The 18,409-nt window shown below is 51.4% G+C and overlaps 1 protein-coding gene across 1 annotated transcript in view; it reads left to right on the top strand.

Annotated features, from left to right (window-relative positions):
• Positions 1-7,486: 7,486 nt before the first annotated feature.
• Positions 7,487-18,409, top strand: part of PSD4 (pleckstrin and Sec7 domain containing 4) — a 34,340-nt gene continuing 23,417 nt past the window's right edge. The window contains exon 1 of the mRNA XM_036091618.2: positions 7,487-7,626. The gene's annotated coding sequence lies outside the window, so the exon portion shown is untranslated. The remainder of the gene's footprint in view (positions 7,627-18,409) is intronic.

Below are 18,409 nucleotides of genomic sequence, written 5' to 3' on the forward strand. Positions count from 1 at the left end.
GACTATATTTTAATTTGAGTTGAAGGTAGAAGGTTTTCTACTTTCTTAGTCTGGTTAAGACACACTTTGAGCTTCATTTTTTTTTTTTTTTTTGGCATAAATTATGCTATAATAGTAGATGTTAAATTGGCGTAAAATTCTTGCAAATCTTAGGGAAACCAAATAATGTTGTGTTTTCTCTTCATAAAATTATGAAATCCCTAATCATAGCAGCAAGTCTTAACATGCTTGATATTAAACCCAACTCTCCGAAAAGTTTGGAAAGATAGCGAAGTATGTGTTTTCGGGTTCTTATCCTCAAACCTGACGAAGCCTAAAGAGAGGGACGTTCAGCTTTCAAAAGAATGTGTTGCCTCTGGGTCTTCGGCTGCATCGAGTATGTGGGGGTTTAAAAAGAACAACAACAAAACCCCAAACCAAAAAAACAAAAAACAGTTTAAGAAATGTCCACCGGAGGTCAGCATTTTGCTGAAGAGAATCCTATATGAAATAACTAGTTCAATTCAGGCTGGTGAAGGTTCAGTTTTTTAAAAACTCTCTGAGAAATAGCTGGGTTTTCATGCCAAGGGAAGTATATTCTCATTCAACCTCTCAATCAAGCTGTGTCCTAATTTGAGCTATTTGCCTCGTGAAGTACATGAGCCCTGAGAAGTATCCAACCAACGGTGTCTCTTACTGATGTCTCTTTTCCATACGGTGAGACTCAGAAAGTTCACCAGGTCTTCTTGTATCTGCTTGAAAATCGACATCCTGTGGTTCTGTTTCCAGCTGAGGCCCCGGTAGCTGGATGATTGACTGATGCATGGAATTACCACCACCCCTCTCCCCCCACCGCCCAGGGAGAATGTGCACCCCCCTCGCCAGAACTCAACACAGGAGCCCCAGCGGGCGTGCCTGCAAGGCACACGGGCACTTTTTTGTTTGCTGGAAAGGGGTTAATGGAGCTCACAAAAGACAGATAAACAAAAAAGCCTGGACACTTACTACGATGAGGAGTGGATCCAGATCCAGGGAGGGAATAACCTGGCCTCTATCCTCTCCCCGGGGAAAGCCTACACACAGTCGGCTGACTCGGAGACAGAGTGGAGGTCACTGATCCTAGTGACCAGGGACCACAAGCTGCCACACCTTGTTATCCACCTCTATTCGGGGGGGTCTCCCCGCCAAGGGATGGGAACGGCCTATTCTTAAAGTCAAGGCATACTCTTCCTTGGGCCTTGATGGAATCATCTGGCACCTTCTTCTTTCTCCTTGGCAGTATTCCTGATTAGTCCTGGAAGTTTTCTTTCCTTTCATCGAAGGCCTGTGGCTGAAGCACAGGCACAGGAGAGAGGCAGGGGCTAGATCCCGCCGGGCCTGGCTGCTGACGGTCAGGACCACAGTCTCTGTCCTGAGGCACGCACAGGCCTTGGAAACTGTGAAGCTTACCGTGTCAGCCCCCCAGGTCCCATTTTGGGGTGCACACTCTCCTCTTCAGCACCACCGGATTCCTAGTCCACCTTCATATCCAGGCTCCCGGGCCACGGTTTCCGTGAAGCCGCCGAGGACCGTCCATGCCAGCCCTCAGTACACCGCTCTCGTGACACCCGCACCAGGACCTGTGGCTCAGACCCCTGGTTTACACAGCACTGATGAGGCCTTTCCAAATGTGCATGTTTGAACCGTCCCCTGAATGCCTGAAGGTGGGGATGAAGCATTTTGCATTTTGCAACCTCTAGAGCACTGGGCCACTTCCCTGAAACTGATGAAAACTCATTGCAAACAAATTCCGTAGTATATTCATTTCTCATGCACTTCCCATTTACTCTTTCCTCTTCTTAGAGTGCTCTACCCCAGAGATCCCCCAGGGGGGTTTCCTCTTCTTCCCTGAGGCCTCAGCATACCTGGCACCTTATCAGGTCTTTTCTGGTCCCCCTACCTAAAATAGCATTCTCCCCCCTGTCCCCCAAATCCACCTGCATCTCCCTTACTTGCTGTCCCTGTCCCTTGCTTTGTTTTTCTTTCTGGCAATGATTACCTTCTGACATGTTATGTATTTGCTTGTTTGCTCATTTAAATCTATTGCCCTACGACATTTTAAGCTTCATTTAGGCCGGAACATTTCCCCACACCAGTGCCTGATTAGTAATTCAACGGTCTTCTTCATCAAGCACCTGCTCGATGTCCGTTCCTGGTGCTAGAGACAATACCCAGAGTGCCCCCTAGCAAGCTTGGCCAGGAGTAGAAACCTGTTCAAATATATACTTGCAATGGGTAGTATTTTTACACGGTTAAAACCTGTATTCCAGTTTTTCTCTCCTTTCTCATGTAGTGTGGCATGAAACAACAATTCCTTCTCCTGGGGTAGATATGGGGGCCCAAGGGTACTAACAGGGCATCTCTATGTCCTTGTTCCGAGAATCACAAAAATCTCAGGGGTGTGATGGAATCATCTGAGGAGAAAAAGAAAGGTTTGGAATGTGAATGAAGGGTCACAGCCTAGACAGCATGAGCCACAATGGGAACTGAGTGAGAGACCCCACTGTCCTAAACATTCACGGGCCTCCCTACCCCATAGGGCAGGATCCCAAAGCCCGGCCGAGCGCTCTGTTCTCAGCCTCTCTCTTTCCGTAAAGACCCTTCCCCATCGCTCTCTAGCTGCCGGCCCCCAAGGCTCACATTTCTGCAAAGGAGCCTATATCTCCTGACCTCCTTCCACCGCAAGTGGGTCCAGGGCTGACTTCGTGTTTCCAAACAGACCAAAGAGCTCCGCTAAGCACAGGGCCATTGTGCTCCAGGAGGGGCAGAACTTTCAATTTATGGTTGTCTTTAACATCAAATTCTTGGGCAGAGCTTCCAGTGCTTTCAGACCAGAGCAAAGGGCCTGGGGACCGTCCATGTCTCTAGCCCCTCCAGAGGCCCTCAGTCAGGAGGCTGGGCGCTGCAGTCAGCAGAGGCGCGGGGGCGGCTGCACAGGGAGCTGGCGTCCTGGCGGGCCACTTTCCCCTGGAGAGGGTCGCCTAGCAACAGGAAGCCCAGACTTGAAGTCAGAAGGCTCAGGAAGAAGGTCCAGCTCCATCATATCATAGCTGGAGGATTCTGAGCTGGCTACCGAAGCTTCCGAAGCTCTTTTGATTCATTTGGAAAACCAAGATCATAATACTTCGCAGAGTTGTTTTGATGATTAAATAACATAAAAGTACTCTGTATCAAAGCTCTCTGTAAAACCCGGTTCCATAATGGTATAACCCAAGTGTCTCCAGATGTCTCCAGGCTGTGGAAACAAAGCAAATCACACGGTCCGAGTGTCCGGGTCCCCATCCGGCTTCCCCCGAAGCCCCTGGCTGCCCCCGACAGGACTGCTGGGATGACCCAGTAAGGGGCCCGCACTCGTGTCTGTCAGAACCTGAGCCCCAAACCTTCCACCACTTACTTCCCTCCTGTCCTTATGCAACAGTGTCTGTGCCAAGGGCAACCCTCCAGATCATCCCGGAGCGTCCAGTTCTCAAAAGTGTCCAAGTGGGTTCAGAGAAAAGGAAAGAACATTTATTTCTCCAGCTCTTGTACCACTAGGTGGCACTTGTCTCCCCAAAAAGCTCTCAGTGAGGTGTTTCGGTTCCCAGTGAAACACTTGGCCTGTGATCGTTTGTTTCATTAACAAACAAGTTGTTTCATCACGTTCCCCAGAAGCAATAGCAACATTTTGCAGGCACAGCGAAGTCGGCTCCGGATTTGGGAAGGAAAGGTGAGGAAGCGGTGTACAGGGCCGCCGTCCCTCCTCTCCTGCTCCCACTGCCCACAGAGCAAGTCTCTAAGACCCCCTCTTTGGAGGATGCTTTCTGCTTGGCAAATGCCTAATCGAATGGCCCCATTCTTCACCCAGAACGAAGGACCCACCTGCCCCAAATGCCTTTCCAAGTGTTCATTTTTTCCCCTGACAAAATTGCTTGCTGCTTTGAAATGACAATTTCTCATTCAACATAATGCTTTTGAGATTCATCCACGTGTTGTGGACAATCAATAGATTCTTTCTAGTTGCTGAGCACTATTCCAACTTATGAATAGATCACAACTGTTTACTCATGGGCTTTGGGGTCGTTTCCAGTTTTTGTATTTGATAAATGAAGTGGTTGTGAATATTCCTTTGTACAAGTCTTCTCATGGACATTTAGTTTTCATTCTCTCCGGTAAATTGCTAGGAGTGGTGTGTCTGAGTTCGGTGGCAGATGTGTGTTTCATTTCATAAGAAATTGACAAATTGCTTTCCAAAAAGGCTGCACCTTTTTTTACATCAACAAAGTAACGGTTCTACTTCCTCACCGATATTTGGTATTATGAGTATTCAAATTTTAGCCCTTCTTGGAGGGGTGATGTGGTATCTTGTTGTTTTATTTTGCACGAATGATAGTGAGCATCATTTTGTGTGCTTATTGGCAATTTACCTTTCAGTGTAAAGTGTCTGTTCAAGTCTATTGGGCTTTATTTTAATTGAGTGGTTTGTATTTTTACTACTGATTTGCAGCAGTCGACTATAACCTGGATATAATTCTTCTGTCAGATATACGTTTTGTGAATATTTTCTCCCAGTCTGGAACTTGCTTGTTCATTTCCCTAACAGGGTATTTTGATGAACAGAATTAAAAAATTTTTAAATCCAATTACTGTGTTACAAAATCTTGGCCTCTTACAAAGTTGCAAAAATTGTCTCCTTATTTTCTTCTGGATATTTTATAGCTTCAGTTTTATAGTTTTCCATGATCCATTTTGAGTTAATTTTTATGTGTCATGTGAGGTGAGACACAAGGTTCTTTTTTTTTCTTTTGTAACTGCTTTGTTAGATATCATCATTCACATGCCACACAGTTCAACCATTTAAAGTGTACAATCCAATGGTTTTTGGTACTGTCATGATTAATTTTATGTGTTGGTGGAGCTGAGAAATACCCAGGTAGCTGTTAAAACATTATTTTGGGGTGTGTCTGTGAGGGTGTTTCTGGAAGATGTTAGCATTAAATCAGTAGACTAAGAAGGTGGCACTCACTGATGCTGGTGGACATCATCCAATTCATTGAAAAGCACATAATGGCAGAGGAAGGGTGAATTTGCTCTCTTTGCTTGAGTCAGGGCATCCTTCCTCTTCTCCTGCTCTGGCACATCAGCTCCCCTGGCCTTTGGGCTCAGACTGGGACTTAACATCACCAGTGTTCCTGGTTCTCCAGCCTGTAGACGGCAGATTGGGAGCTCATCCCCATAATAAATCTCCTGTTTTGTAGAAATCTCTCTCTATACCCTGTCGGTTCTAGTTCTCTGGAGAACTCAAATATTAGCATTTATGGAGTATTGTACAACTATTGCCACAATCAGTTTCATCCTTTTCATCACCCCAAACACACACCCCGTATTTTTAGCAGTCATTGCCCATTTCCCCTTTTTCCTAGTCCTGGCAACCACGAATCTACTTTCTGTCCCTATAGATTTGCCTATTCTGAACATTTTATACAAATGGAATCATGCAATATGTGGTCTTTTGTGACTGTTCTTTCACTTAGTAAAATGTTTTTGAAATTAAATCCAGAGGCACCTGGGTGGCTCCGTCACTTAAGCATCTGCCTTGGGCTCAGGTCATGATCCCAAGGTCCTGGGATCCAGCCCTGCATCGGGCTCCCTGCTCAGTGGGGGAGTCTGCTTCTCCATCTCCCTCTGCTCCCTCCCCCCACCTCGTGCTCTCTCTCTCTCTAATAAATGAAATCTTTAAAAAAAAAAAAAGAAATTAAATCCATATTGTCGAATCATGTATCAGATAGGACGAATAATATTCCACTGTATGCGTATGCTAAATTTTGTTTATTCATTCATCAGTTGATTGACATTTGGGTTGCTCTCCTTTTGGCTACTATGAATAATTCTGCTATAAACATTCCTGTACAAATTTTTGTGTGGGGACATATTTTCATTCCTCTTGGGTATATACCAAAAAGTGTAATTGCTAGGTCATATGGTACCTCTATGTTTAAACTTTGAGGAACTGTCAAACTGTTTTCCAAAGCTGCTAGATCATTTTATAATTTTATAATCCCACCAGCAGTATATTGGGTTCCAGTTTCTCAACAGAGAGATTAACTGTCTTTTTTATTGTAGTCAGCGTGTGAAAGAGTATCTCATGGTGGTTTTGATTTGCATTTCTCTGATGGCTAATGATGTTGAACATCTTTTTTTTTGTGCTTATGAGCCATTTGTGTATCTTTTTTTGGAGAAATGTTTACTCAGATCCTTTGCCCATCTTTTAGTTGGGCTATTTGGTTTTTTTTGTTATTGAATTGAAAGATTTCTTTACTTCTCTAGATACAAGTCCCAAGGTTCACATTTTACCATGTGGATTTCTAGGTGTTCCAGACCAATTTCTGGAAAGACTTTTCTTTCTCCACTGAATTACCTTGACACTTGAAAAGGTGCCAATTGCTCATATGTGTATGGATCTATATTTGAACAGTCTGATTCTGCTACATTGATCTGCTTCTCTGTCTTTATGCCATTTTGGTTTGAAGTGTTTCTTTTTTCCCTGCGATGTCTTCTTTGACTCATTAATAAGTTATAGGATTGCTGACCCAGCATCGGGGCCCCCTCTAAGAAAGACAAAGCATCACCACTGCGTGGTAATGTAGAGCATGGACTGTAGGTCCTTCTGACTGTGTGACCTTGGTCAGGTTACTTAACCTCTCTGTGTCTCAGTTTCTTCATTATGTGAAAAGCTTCCTACCTCAGTGGGTAGTTGCGAGGATTACATGTGTTAGGACAGGTGGAGAGCTATTGCCTGGCGCCTAGTTAACAGAATAAACATTAGCTGTTGTTCCTCGTAGAGAGCCTGGTCAGCTCCATTTTAGGCAGCATCAGATAAGGAGATGGGCTTCTCCTGGTTGCCAGTCTCTAGGAGAGAGCTACATATCCCTGGCTATGTTGGAAATAGGGAATCACTTAACTCGGATTTTCACACACGGTGCCTTACACAGCTACAGAAATAGAAACTAGATAGTGCCATCAAGTGGAATCCTGAAAAACAAATCTTCTTGCCAATGTCAACCAATGTCTGAGGATATGTTTGCTAAAATAGGCTCGTTTCAAAACCCAGCTACTGGCCATCCCGCCATCAATTCCCGAAGCAGCCCGCAGCTAGCTAGCGCCGTCAGTGCACACGCACAGACAGCCGAAGCTCCGGACGGCAACCCCGCAGTTTTCCTCGCGCCCCCGAAATACAAGCCGTGGGCTTGCGGGGACCCGGAGCGGCGCGCGGCTCGAGCCGTGCACACATCTGGCTCTGGCCTCAGTTCCCGGTTTCTGGGCCGAGAGAGGCGAAGCAGAGGGGCCCGGCCGTGGACGGCTCGGGCCCGGGACAACGCAGGCCGGCGGGCCAGCCCGCGCCGCGGCCGTCAGACCAGTCGGACGGCTTCGCCCGCAGCCCGCCCCTCCCCGGCCGCGCCGCCGCCCGCCCTCCCGGAAACCCAGTCCCGCCCGCCGGCGCCCGAGCAGGACGCGCGCGGCCCCCGCGCAGCCGCCGCCCGCAGCCCTCGCGCTCCCGGCCCGCGCCCGGGCGCCGGGCCATGGGGCAGCCGGGCCGGCGGGAGGCCGGAGCAGGAGCCCGGCGGGAAGTGGGTAAGGGCACGCGGGGAGGCCGGGCCGGGGCGCCCCCGCCGCCCTCGACAGTGACGGCGCGCCGAGCCGGGGAGCACCTGCGCGGGGCTGCGGGGCCTCGCGCCGAGGTCGAGGGGGCCCGCGGACGGGGAGAGCGGGAAGAGGCCGCGGGAGGGTGGAGAGCGAGCGGGGGAGGGGGCCCTCAGAGTCCAACCTAATCTGGTGACAGGGACGGCACACGGTGGCGACAGTGCCCCACTGGGAGAGTCTGCCCGGGGCCTGGGCTGCGGTGGCTCCCCAGGCTTCTCCAGCTGGGCCGGCTGGATCTGGGTGACCGCGAGGGCTTCGCTGCTGGTGTCCGTCGCCCTGTGCCGCAGTGGCCGCTGACCTCCTCCCTGCCCTCTTGGATGTCGGCCCCTCTCCTTGGCCCCGCTGAGATTCCCGGAAGGTAGACAGTGTCTGCTCAGCTAACAAACTCACACCCCCTCTAGGGTTCCTTTCTGGTCCTAGAATGGAGTCTGGCCTGTCCTTTCAGTAGGACAGCGGAGCCAGGGATGTGCGTTCTTTGCTGGTTTCTTCCACGCCGCAAGATGGATTGTGCTGCTCCGGGCAGTGCGCGCGCCCAGGCCCCTGTGTCTGTGGCCTGCCTGCTAGGTCAGGAGGCCGGCATCAGAATGAGGGCCTGGGCAGCTTGGGGCTCCACCTGCCCTTGAACCTCATCAGCCCAGCCCTTTCCCCAGCCCAGCGCTGATTGAATGTAATTAGCAACTAATTGGATGTCTGTGAGCCCCTCTGCATAAGAAGTACACCAAGGTCAAGGTTAGACAGCAGAGAGTGCTGAGTGATTCGTTCTTTTCTTTCAGACATGGTATTTTCTCTCTGTGGGGCCTATGAGGAAGAGCCATTCGTTCATTCATTCATTCATTCAACTCAGATATTTACTGAGTGCTAACTACTAATCAGGCAGGTAGGCATCGGAAATACAACGGCTCTTGTTTATATATGAATTGTATGAGAGAGAAACAAGTAAGGGGGTGAATCACATTATTTCCGAGACATAAATGCTGTAAAAACAAAAGAAACCGGCTGGTGATGGGCATGGTGGTGAGACAAGAGAAATTAGCCCTTAGCTAGACAAGGGACAAGCTTTCTAAATGAGGTGGGAGGGTGTACGATTTTCAGGCCCTAAAACTCTGGGGGCTCAGAATAGGATGTCCTCTGTTTCCATGAGCAGGGACTTCTGAGCTGCCCACGAGGGGTGAGTGAGCAATGGGTGAGTGGTGAGTAGCTCCTCTCTGGAGTCCTCAGAGTACACTTGTTGGGGGGCTTACATCAAGGCGGAACTCTAAGCCTCCCCAGAAGACAGGCTCTGTGGGCTCACTCGCTCATTTGTTCATTCAACGGATGCTTACTGAGGGCCTGTACCTTCCAGGCACTATTCCAGGTGTTCAGGATGCATCAGTGAACAATACAGTCTTCCCCCTCATGGAGCTTATTTTCTGGTGGGGAGAAATGCGTAATAGACAACAACAACAGTGATTTTAAGGTCCTATCTGATAAATGCTGCGAAGAGAAAGAAAGTAGCTTAAGGGGTTAGAAGGTGATGAGCTGTTGTGTTCACAGAGTGGTCAGGACAGGCTGTGCTGAGGAGATGAAATTTGAGTGGAGACTGAATGTAGATAAGACAGAGGCATGTGACTCTCTGAGGGAAGAACATTTGAGGCAGCAGGAATAGCAAGTGCAAAGGCCCTGAGGCATAAATAAGGCTTGAGCGTGTTGGGCATGCTGAACATGCTGGAGGAACAGGAAGGAGGCCAGTGTGACTGGGAGGCGAGCAGGCATTTCAGAGGCTCTTCTTGAATGGGGCCTCAGCCTGATGACCAGAGGCATCCAGGAAAGCAGGTGACGTCCCCAGCTGCTGTGGCAGGAAGATTCATATGCTCCCTGGCAAACCCAGGGTCAAGCCTGGTGGTTTACACTGAGCAGGGGAATAGATGATTACTAGAGATGGAGAGCATGTGTCTTGGCAGGAGGGGCATCACTTGCTTTCCTTACACCCAGAATCTGTCAAGAACACCATCATGGGCCCACAAAAAAGAGCTAAAGTGGGAGGCCGATCCCAAGTTTTTAAAAATAGGTAAAAACTCTGGAAACTGGATATGGGGAGAAAAACTCGCCTTCTTGGAAGATTCTAATAATCTTTCATTCTTTAATTAGCTGATCTCATTAGTAGTCTTAAAAGGGAAACAGAAGAGTATATAATAATTTACATTTATTGAACATGTACTGTATGCCAGGCTCTCCTTTGAGCACCTTATGTGCAAACACAGATCCTCCCTCACAGCAAGTCTGTGAGATATGGTACTGTCCCATTTCACAGATGAGAAAACTGAGACCCAGAGAGTAGGAAAGTTGCCCACTTTTACACAGCTAGTAAGTGAAGAATCAGGATTTACAATCAAGTGGTACAGTTTAGAGTCAAGTGCTGAGAGACAGAGACGGGGTGGGGGAGGTTTTGGCTGAAGGGATGTTTGTCCACAATGGAAAGGAATCCAGTGGCAAGGGATCCTAGCGCCTAAGAGCAGGGGGTGGTTAGAGAAGACAGTAGGGGTTAGGAGCACATTCCACTTCTTTTGTTCTTTTTAAGATAACATTTGCATGGGTTAAAAATTCTTTAGAAAGTATTTTTAAAGGTACCACTTGTATGTGTTAAAAATCTTTTTATAAATGTTAATTGAAACAGCCCTTAAGGTGCACAGTGAAAAATCTCCCTCCCCCTCCTGTGCTCTCGATTCCCCTCTTCAGAGGCGATTTCTAGAGAATATTTCCAGAGATAGGTTCTGTTTGTAAAGGAGCATACAGGTATGTGTAACTTCTCTTTTTCTACACAAACAGTAATAATACTCAGTTCTGTACTTCTTATTATTTTACTTAAGATACTTATTCTGATTCAGGACCTATGGAAATACTTCATCCTTTTTAAATAAATGTGTAATGTCTCCCTGAGTGGAGGCACCATGTTCATCTAGCCAGTCCTGTATGGGCTTCGAAGTGGTTCTCCCCATTTTTGTGTGTGGGTTTGTTGTGACGGACAGTAGTGCGTTAAGCATACGTGTACCTACATACCCGCTCACTTCTGTGACTGTTTCAGCAGGAGCAGTTCATGAACGCGGGATGACTGATTTAAACGCCCCGAGGATTTTAGGTGTTGGTTGCTGCCGCCAGCCGGCCTTCCAGAGCCTCGGTGTGACTTAGAGCCCTTGCTCTTGGCAGCGTGACAGATAGAAACCCCTGGCACTACGTTCCAGTTTTCATATGTATTTCTAGTGAGTGCTGTTAGGAACCTCACGTATGTTTTTAGCTCTTTGTCTTGGTTTAAATTGGATTTTCGTCTTGTTGTTGTTGTTGTTGTGATTGAATTATCTGGGGTCTTAATTAGGATTTCTTCTTCACCCCTCAAATCTCGTCCCGTCGACTGCCCCTCCCCATCTCCCCCTGCCCTGCTTGTGAGCCTCAGCTCCACGGATATATTTCTGGTAGGTTTTTCCTGGGACTGGGATGTATTCTAGAGAAATAGATGATGGTGATCTATGTATGCATGTATTTTAAACCTACATAAATTGTATTGTGCTACAAATCATGCTCTTCTTACTTTTTAAACCCGATGCTGTTTTTTTTTTTTTTTTTTTAAAAAAGATGGATCTGAGTGCTGTGTTGAGCCCTTGGTTCGTCACTCCCGATTCTGCCCCGCGTTCCCTAGCTGGGGTTATGGAATTTCTCTAACAGTTGATTCTTTTCAATTAGCAAGAATCGCGCCTCAGATAAACCTCACTGGCTACGTGGCATGGTCTACAAAGATTGTTTGAAGAGATGGCGTTGTGGGGAGAGGCTCGGAGGACGAGGAGGATTTGAGAGATGCATTGGAGAGTGGGGAAAGGAACAGAGATGACCCAGTGCGCCAAAGTACCGGGAGCATTGAGGCCCCTAGACTCCCCTAGACTTCAGGGTTGTGCTCCAGGGTGTGGATGCGTGGTCCTGGGAGAGGCTGGGGGGTCTTCCATACCAGTGTTGGGCCTTCCCTGCTGGCAACATAGGTGACGGAGGGGGTGGGAGTCAGCAGGAAGAATTTTCAGGGGCAGGAGTGATCCCCTGGAGAACTGGGGACTTCTGCCCGTGTGAACCTGAGGGGCAGGAGGTCCCTGCCATTCTCCTGGTGAGGGGGTGGGGGCTCTGGGGTGAGGGTGGAGCAGTGGCACCTGCCGGGGAGGGCGAAGCCGCAGGACGGGGCACTGGGGTCAGGAAGGGTCTGGCCTGGTGTCAGGGCTGTTAACTGGGAGACCGGGGTGGACGTGACGCCACAGACAGGACCCAGGAGGGGCGGGCCTGGGCACGGGGATGGGAAGGCGTGTTTGTGGGACATGGGCATACTATGGGGCTACTAAATCTCAGACCTGCTCATCCGGCTAGAGGATTCCTGCCGGCAGTTAGGACCCCGGGCATCAGCGAGCAGGTGGGAGATGAACCTGTGGGGTGAGGAAGGTCACCCCGGGAGAGAGTGTAGGCAAGAGCGGCCCAGGCAGAGCAGAGCCTGCGGCGGGCAGGGGAGGAGAAGTGGATGGACAGGCTGAGCCGGCCAAGGAGGCTGGGTGCACTCTGGAACTCTCCCTTTGCTGGCTCCGTGACCTCAGGGAGGCCTCCTCTCAGCATGGGAGCCTGGGCATGGGTGGGGGGGGGGCCCTGCCTTCCTGGTGTCTCCCGGTGCTACCTCGGAGGAGGCGGGAGGCGGCATAGACGTGCAGAGACAGGAGAGAGAGGGCCTCGGGCGGTGCAGGTGCGTGGGCTCTCTTCCCAGGGGTGAGCTCTGAGGCCCCAGTGCCGTTCCCACTGGAAGCTGCCACCCCAGGCCGCCCCTCTGTCCCTGCGGGCGACTGTGGACAGAGCACAGATCAGCTCCTGCTGGCGCAGAGAGGGCACCAAGAAGCCCAGGGCTTTGCTGCTCTGGGCAGGGTTAAGCCCGGGCACCCCTGGGGAAGTGCGGGGCCTTTCAGGGGGCCCCAGGAAATGCCTTGCTCTAAGTGTTGTCTCTCTCCTTCGCCAGGTCAGAGCATACCTGCTGTTTTCTGTAACACCGGAGCCTTGCATTCCTGCTCGTTGTCCTGTTCAGCAGTTAATGACTGATCAAGGCTAATTAGCGTTATCATATATAACTCCCAGTTCTTTCTTCAAAGTAAATGCTCAAAAGGTTAGAGTCAGCCGTACACAGGGTCTACTCATTTACTAAGTATCTTGTCATGATTTTTGATGGAAGAGTTTTCCACCTATACGATTTTATTTCATATTTTTCCTTGACGACACACAATGTTGAAAATAAAGTAGCCACTATTTACTTCCACGTGGTCCTAAGAAATAACATCTGTGGAAGCGCAGGTTTGTTGTATCAGTTATATTTTTTAAATGCATATTCAAATAAATCCTCAACTATTAAAATGTTCATTATGTGTACCACGTACCTATAGGCAAACACAGCCTCAGATTCATGGCGTCCTGGAGGAGGTCATCTTTGCCATGTAGGAGAGGGAAAAAAACTCTTCCTCTACCCTCTTAGATTCAGTCACTGAGACAGGCAAATTAAACGGACGAAAGACAGGTTAACAGTAGAAAAAGGTATATTGGCATGCCCCTGAGAGCCAGCCAGGAAGTAGCTGGCTTGTGAAATGGTGAAAAGCGTATATACTTCGTAGGGGAACGGGGGCAGGGAGAAAAAGGCTTCTATGGGAAGAACCAGTAGGTTTCTTTAGGAAAGACAAACGGGTTTTTAGAACAAATGAGAGATGAGAAAGTTGGTGGTAATGTTTGTCTCTATGGTATGGGTGGCCTTTGAGTGTCCCTCAGGGCCATCATCCTTCCTAGAGAAGGGATTTGGGATGATTTTTATATGGTCTTCTGGGAGTAGCTCCACCCTGAAGAAGGAATTTATGGCACCCTTATTTTCCAGAAGTTGCTGCTTTTAGTCAGATGAGGGAAGCTCTGAGAAGACTTCTCCTTGCACCTGTCAAATCTCAAAACTCTTCACCTTAAAATAATCTTCATAGCAACTCTGGGATTCCAAGCAGGTCCCCACTCCACCAGCAGAGAGGCCACCCTGGCAGTCCCTTGAGGGGTGGTGACAGTGAGGGGTCGAAAACGGTGAAGGCCCTCCCCGTGGCTTGCTAGCGCCCCGCCTCCACCGGAAAGGAGGAGCGAGGTTGGCAAAGAATATCCCAGTCTTTAAAATGAGCAGAAATAGTCAGTCATTATTTAATTCAGCATATTTAATTTCCTAATACCTTTCTTATTTTTGCTGATGATAAACATAATACATATTTATTTTTTAAAATTAGATACATACCAAAAAAAAGTATAAAGAACTTTCAATCACGTGTACTGTGGCCACACACAGACCACTACCAACCGATGCTTTGGTATTTTGTTGCCTAAATACACAAACAAGGTTTTAAAAATTGAGATCATAATGAATATATAATTGGTATTCTTAATAATATGCCATGAGCATCTTTCCACGCATTAAATGCTCTCTAAAACTGAGCTAGTTAAAGGTGGCTGAGGCTCACCATATGGCTGCAGGCTCTACCATGATCTATTGTCCTTTTCCCAGTTGTGGGTGCTCAGGTTGTGAGCATTTTTGCCGCTAGAACAACTCCATGCTCCCGGACTTCAGCAGATGCTGGTGAGCATCTGTTGGGTGCCAAGGGGGTTTGGAGACTGAGGGGAATGGCTGGAATCCTACCCGCTGCTTCCCTAAGGAGGGCAGACCCAGGACGAGGGGCTGCAGGGAAGGTGCCCATCTACAAACGCACGGAGTTGGGAGGGAGCGGAGAAGGGGAGCCTTGGCAGACAGAGTCTGGGGTCCAGGGAGCTGTGGCCTGGGCATCTGTGCCTACCACGGAATTGGGCAACCAAGTCCAAGAGGTAGAAGCTTGTCATTCACTGTTGTCGTACTTCCTGCCCCGCTCCAGGAAACCAGGGGCCGCACTGGGGCCCGCATAGGTGTTGGGTGGTTGGTGGTGGTATTACTGCTGGACTGGGCTCCCTTTCCCCGTGGCCCTGCCTCTGAGAGACTTCTCCCTCCCATTCTAGGGCTATAGGCATTAGGGAGGGAAGCCCTCACCACACCCCCACACCCCTCCCAGCCCCCAGCTCTGGGCTCAGATCCCCAGGGGGCCCAGAGTCACGTGGGCCAGTGCAACTATAACCATCTAACCTGGCAGAGGAATGTTTAGGGAGGCAGGTGTCCTGACTGTCCTGCCTGAGGCCCCAGGCGTGTGGAGGCTGGAGAGCTGGGAGGGAATAGGGCCTTTGCTGGAGGAAGGAGCGTGTGGCCGCCTTCCCCCCAGGCCTCCCTAAAGGACAGAAGTTTGTCCTTCAGGCACACAGGAGGGCACTGGGTGCTTCTGGCTTCAGCTCTCACGCTGCCCAATCGCTGGTGTCCCCGGAAGGACGGTAGTGAGCCTCTAGAAGCTTCAAATTGGGAGAGATGCTGCCAGTAGTGCTGCTCGCTTGGAGAGGCCTGCTCCTTCCCATCAGCAGTATGCAGGCGGCAGCGGGGTAGAGCAGAAAGTGGATTCGCTTGGGTTTGGCAGTCCTGGGTTCACATGCAGCCAGAGTGAGTGCTCAGACCCTCCGTCTCCTCATCTGTTCGGCAGCATGAGGGTAATATCACCCCATTCCCACCCCAGCCTCATGGGCTGGAGATGCTGCTTGTCAAGGGCCCGGTGAATGTCAGCACATGGGGGCCTGCGCTGACCGGCAGGGGCAAGTCAGGTGCCCCTCCCTTCCCTGCTGCCCCCCCCCTCTCACGCCTCCGCTTCTCAGGACGGCAGACTGGGTGCTGGGATCCCCAGAGCCCCTCTCCTGGAAGGTGGGCCCCATGCTCTCTTCTGTGCTCAGCTTGTCAGCTGCCCCCTCCCTACCTGTGCTGAGCCGCTTCCTCTGCGGGCAAACAGGAAGTCTCTTACCTTGAAGGAGGCAGGAAGGGGCTGCCTGGCAAGGCTGCGTGCCCAGGGGCTGTGGTCAGGAGAGGAGGCTGGGTGTCCTCTGGGCCCTGGGGAGGGGACAGTGGCCCAGGCACGGGGAGGGGTGGCCGATCAAAGCTCGAGCTGGCAGGGCTCTGGGGCAGGAGCCCGTTTCCTTCCTCCTGCCCTCCTCCAAGCCCCACAGCCACTGAGCTTGTGCCCTCCTTGCCTGTATGCAGGGATTCCCCCGTCTAGAGTTTTAGTCCTGGCAACCTTGGGAAGGAGATGAAAGCTCGGAGATGGAAGGGAGCCGGGGGCCGCACCAGTCGGGGAGTCTGCTTTTGGAGATTGCTGTGAGCAGGAATGCCCCACGCCGCTAGACACGTGCCCCATATGCCTGCAGACAAGCCCCACCACCTGGGAGGAAAGGGGGGGGCGCATTCCATCGCCCATGGCATTGTCCCGAAGCGATCCAGGAGGAGACGATGAGTGGCTTTCGCTCATTCATTCATCAAGTGGCAGTGGGCACTTACGAGCCAGGCCTCTGCCACGCGGCCTCGGTGCTCCGCAGGTGAACGCCGGGCCTTGCCCTTGAGAAGGTCATGTGGCAGAGAGCGTGCAGACTCCGAAACACACAGAGGAGGCGGAGCACTGGGCCCCGCCTGACCCGCCACAGGGCAGTCACGGGAGCTGCTGGTGCCAGGATCACAGCTGCACTGCAGGGGGCAGACCCGGGGTCGGGGTCTGGGAGGTCGACCCCAGGTCCTCCCCTCCTCATCGGTCCTCACCTCATGCCGCCTGGCTTCGGCCCCTCTTGTGCTCCCTGCTCCCCCAACCCCTGCTCGTCCGTGACCTCCGTGCAGCCACATTCGATGGCCACTTCGCACCTTACCTCCCTAGCCTTTCTAGCAGCATTTGACATAGCTGACCACTTCCTCCTTCTAAAGTTACCTCCTCCTCTTGTCTTCTGTAACGCCACACTCCCCATGTTTCTGTCCCCTCCTTGGCAGCCCCTTCTCACTCTCCTTTGCAGACTTGTCCCACGTAGTCTCCATCAGCCCGCGGCGTAGCCCCTTCATGCTGCTCACCCACGCTCACTCCTGCTTAAGCAGCTGGTCCGCCCACTCAGCCCAGTGTGTGTCCCAAGTCCTCTGCCTCCCCTGTTCTGCCCTTTCTGCACCCCTCCAAGCCTGCCTCACCTGGACCGCGGAGCCCCCAGCTGGTCTCCCTGCGCTCAGTGAGCCCTTGACTGGCTGTTGTCCATACAGCAGCAGATGGTCTTATAAACCAACATGCAGGGCTCCCTGACCTGCCATTCCCCCGCTTAGCATGCACGCTGGCTGACCACTGGGGACCCCCTGGCATCTGGTCCTGCCCCTCCCGCCTCGTCTTCTCCCACTGTCCCCTGAGCCAGCTGACCGGCCACACTGGCTTCGCTTTCTGTCCCCTTAACGCATGGAGAACTTTCCAGTCTCAGGCAAGGAACTAGACATGCTGGCTCCCCTTCACCAGGGTATAAAGGTCCCCATGAGCATTGCTGGTCCCCTGCCTCCGTCCCTGCTGCCGGCCCTCCGCGCTCCCCGCCCCTTCCTTCCTCAGCATCCCTCACAGTTTACAATCAGATGTTGATTGCTTAGGCCACTTGTTTATTTTCTGCCCCCCGTCACTAGACTGGACGCTCCCTGGGGACAGACATCCTGTGTTTTATTCCTGAGGGGTTAGCAGCTTCTCACATAGGGACCGAGGAGGATTGGGTACTGGCCATCCGGGGCCACATTCCAGAGAGGCCCTGGGAGGCCGGAGGCCTCGGGGGAGGGTTTGCATTCAGGCTGACGTGACTACGGGTTCCTGGCGTACATAGCTGGGCACAGTTCTATAAAATCCCGAATACAGAAGGAGGGGCAGCCTGGGGGAGGTGAGGAACTGGGTTAGCATTGCAGTGAGTCTGAGGCACTGGTGAGATAAGCCTGCTCTCCCATTTGCCAGCCCCAGAGAGGGAACAGTGGAGGGCCCCATCGGATGTGTTCGAATATGTAAAAGTTACAACTGCAGCCGACAAAATGTTCTATAAAGTGAGTCCTGTCCTCCTACCTCCCATCTTAATAGTGACCGGGAGGTCCAGGCTTGAACTGAGATTCTCGGCCTCCCGCAAATGTGGCTACTGCAGCCGAGCCCACTTCCAACCTCCAACCCCTGCCATTGCCCACCTCCCCTCCACCTTCTCTACCCTGTATCACGTGTGCCCGCTGGGGTGGGGGGCAACGCCTACAGGCGCAAGCCCCGTCCACACCCTCCCTGTCTCTAGGGCCGCACAGAGCGGTGATGCAGTTCCTCCTGGCAGGCAGATGGCGCGTGGGCCCGGAAGCCGACACTTCCAGGCTCCTGGGTGCTCTGAGGGTGGTGGAGAAGGGCCTGGTGGGCATGGTGGGCATGGTGGGCCTGGCCTTGTGAGGGAGGGACGCAGCTGGAGGAAGGGAGAGCTGGAGCTAGGCCCTCTAAACTATGGGCCGGGGTGGCCTGGTCAGAAGGTACTCTGCTTCTGGGACCTGCTGGTGGCAGGGTCTCCCGGACACTTGTAATTGTGCGGACTGGAGCTTGTGGGTGGGGGGCGGGGTGCAGGGGCTTTGGAGCCTCAGCAGGGAAAGTGGTAGCGGTTGGGGCTGGAGACGTTGATTGTGCAGAGAGAGAAGAGACTGGTGCATGAGCGTGGCTCCCCACCAGCCTCTTTCTCACACTCGTGGACACCTGGGACCGGTGTCCTGCAGACACATGATGGGAATTCAGCAGTGGGA

Source organism: Halichoerus grypus, chromosome 10 (genome assembly GCF_964656455.1).
Source record: "Halichoerus grypus chromosome 10, mHalGry1.hap1.1, whole genome shotgun sequence".
Taxonomy (NCBI): domain Eukaryota; kingdom Metazoa; phylum Chordata; class Mammalia; order Carnivora; family Phocidae; genus Halichoerus; species Halichoerus grypus.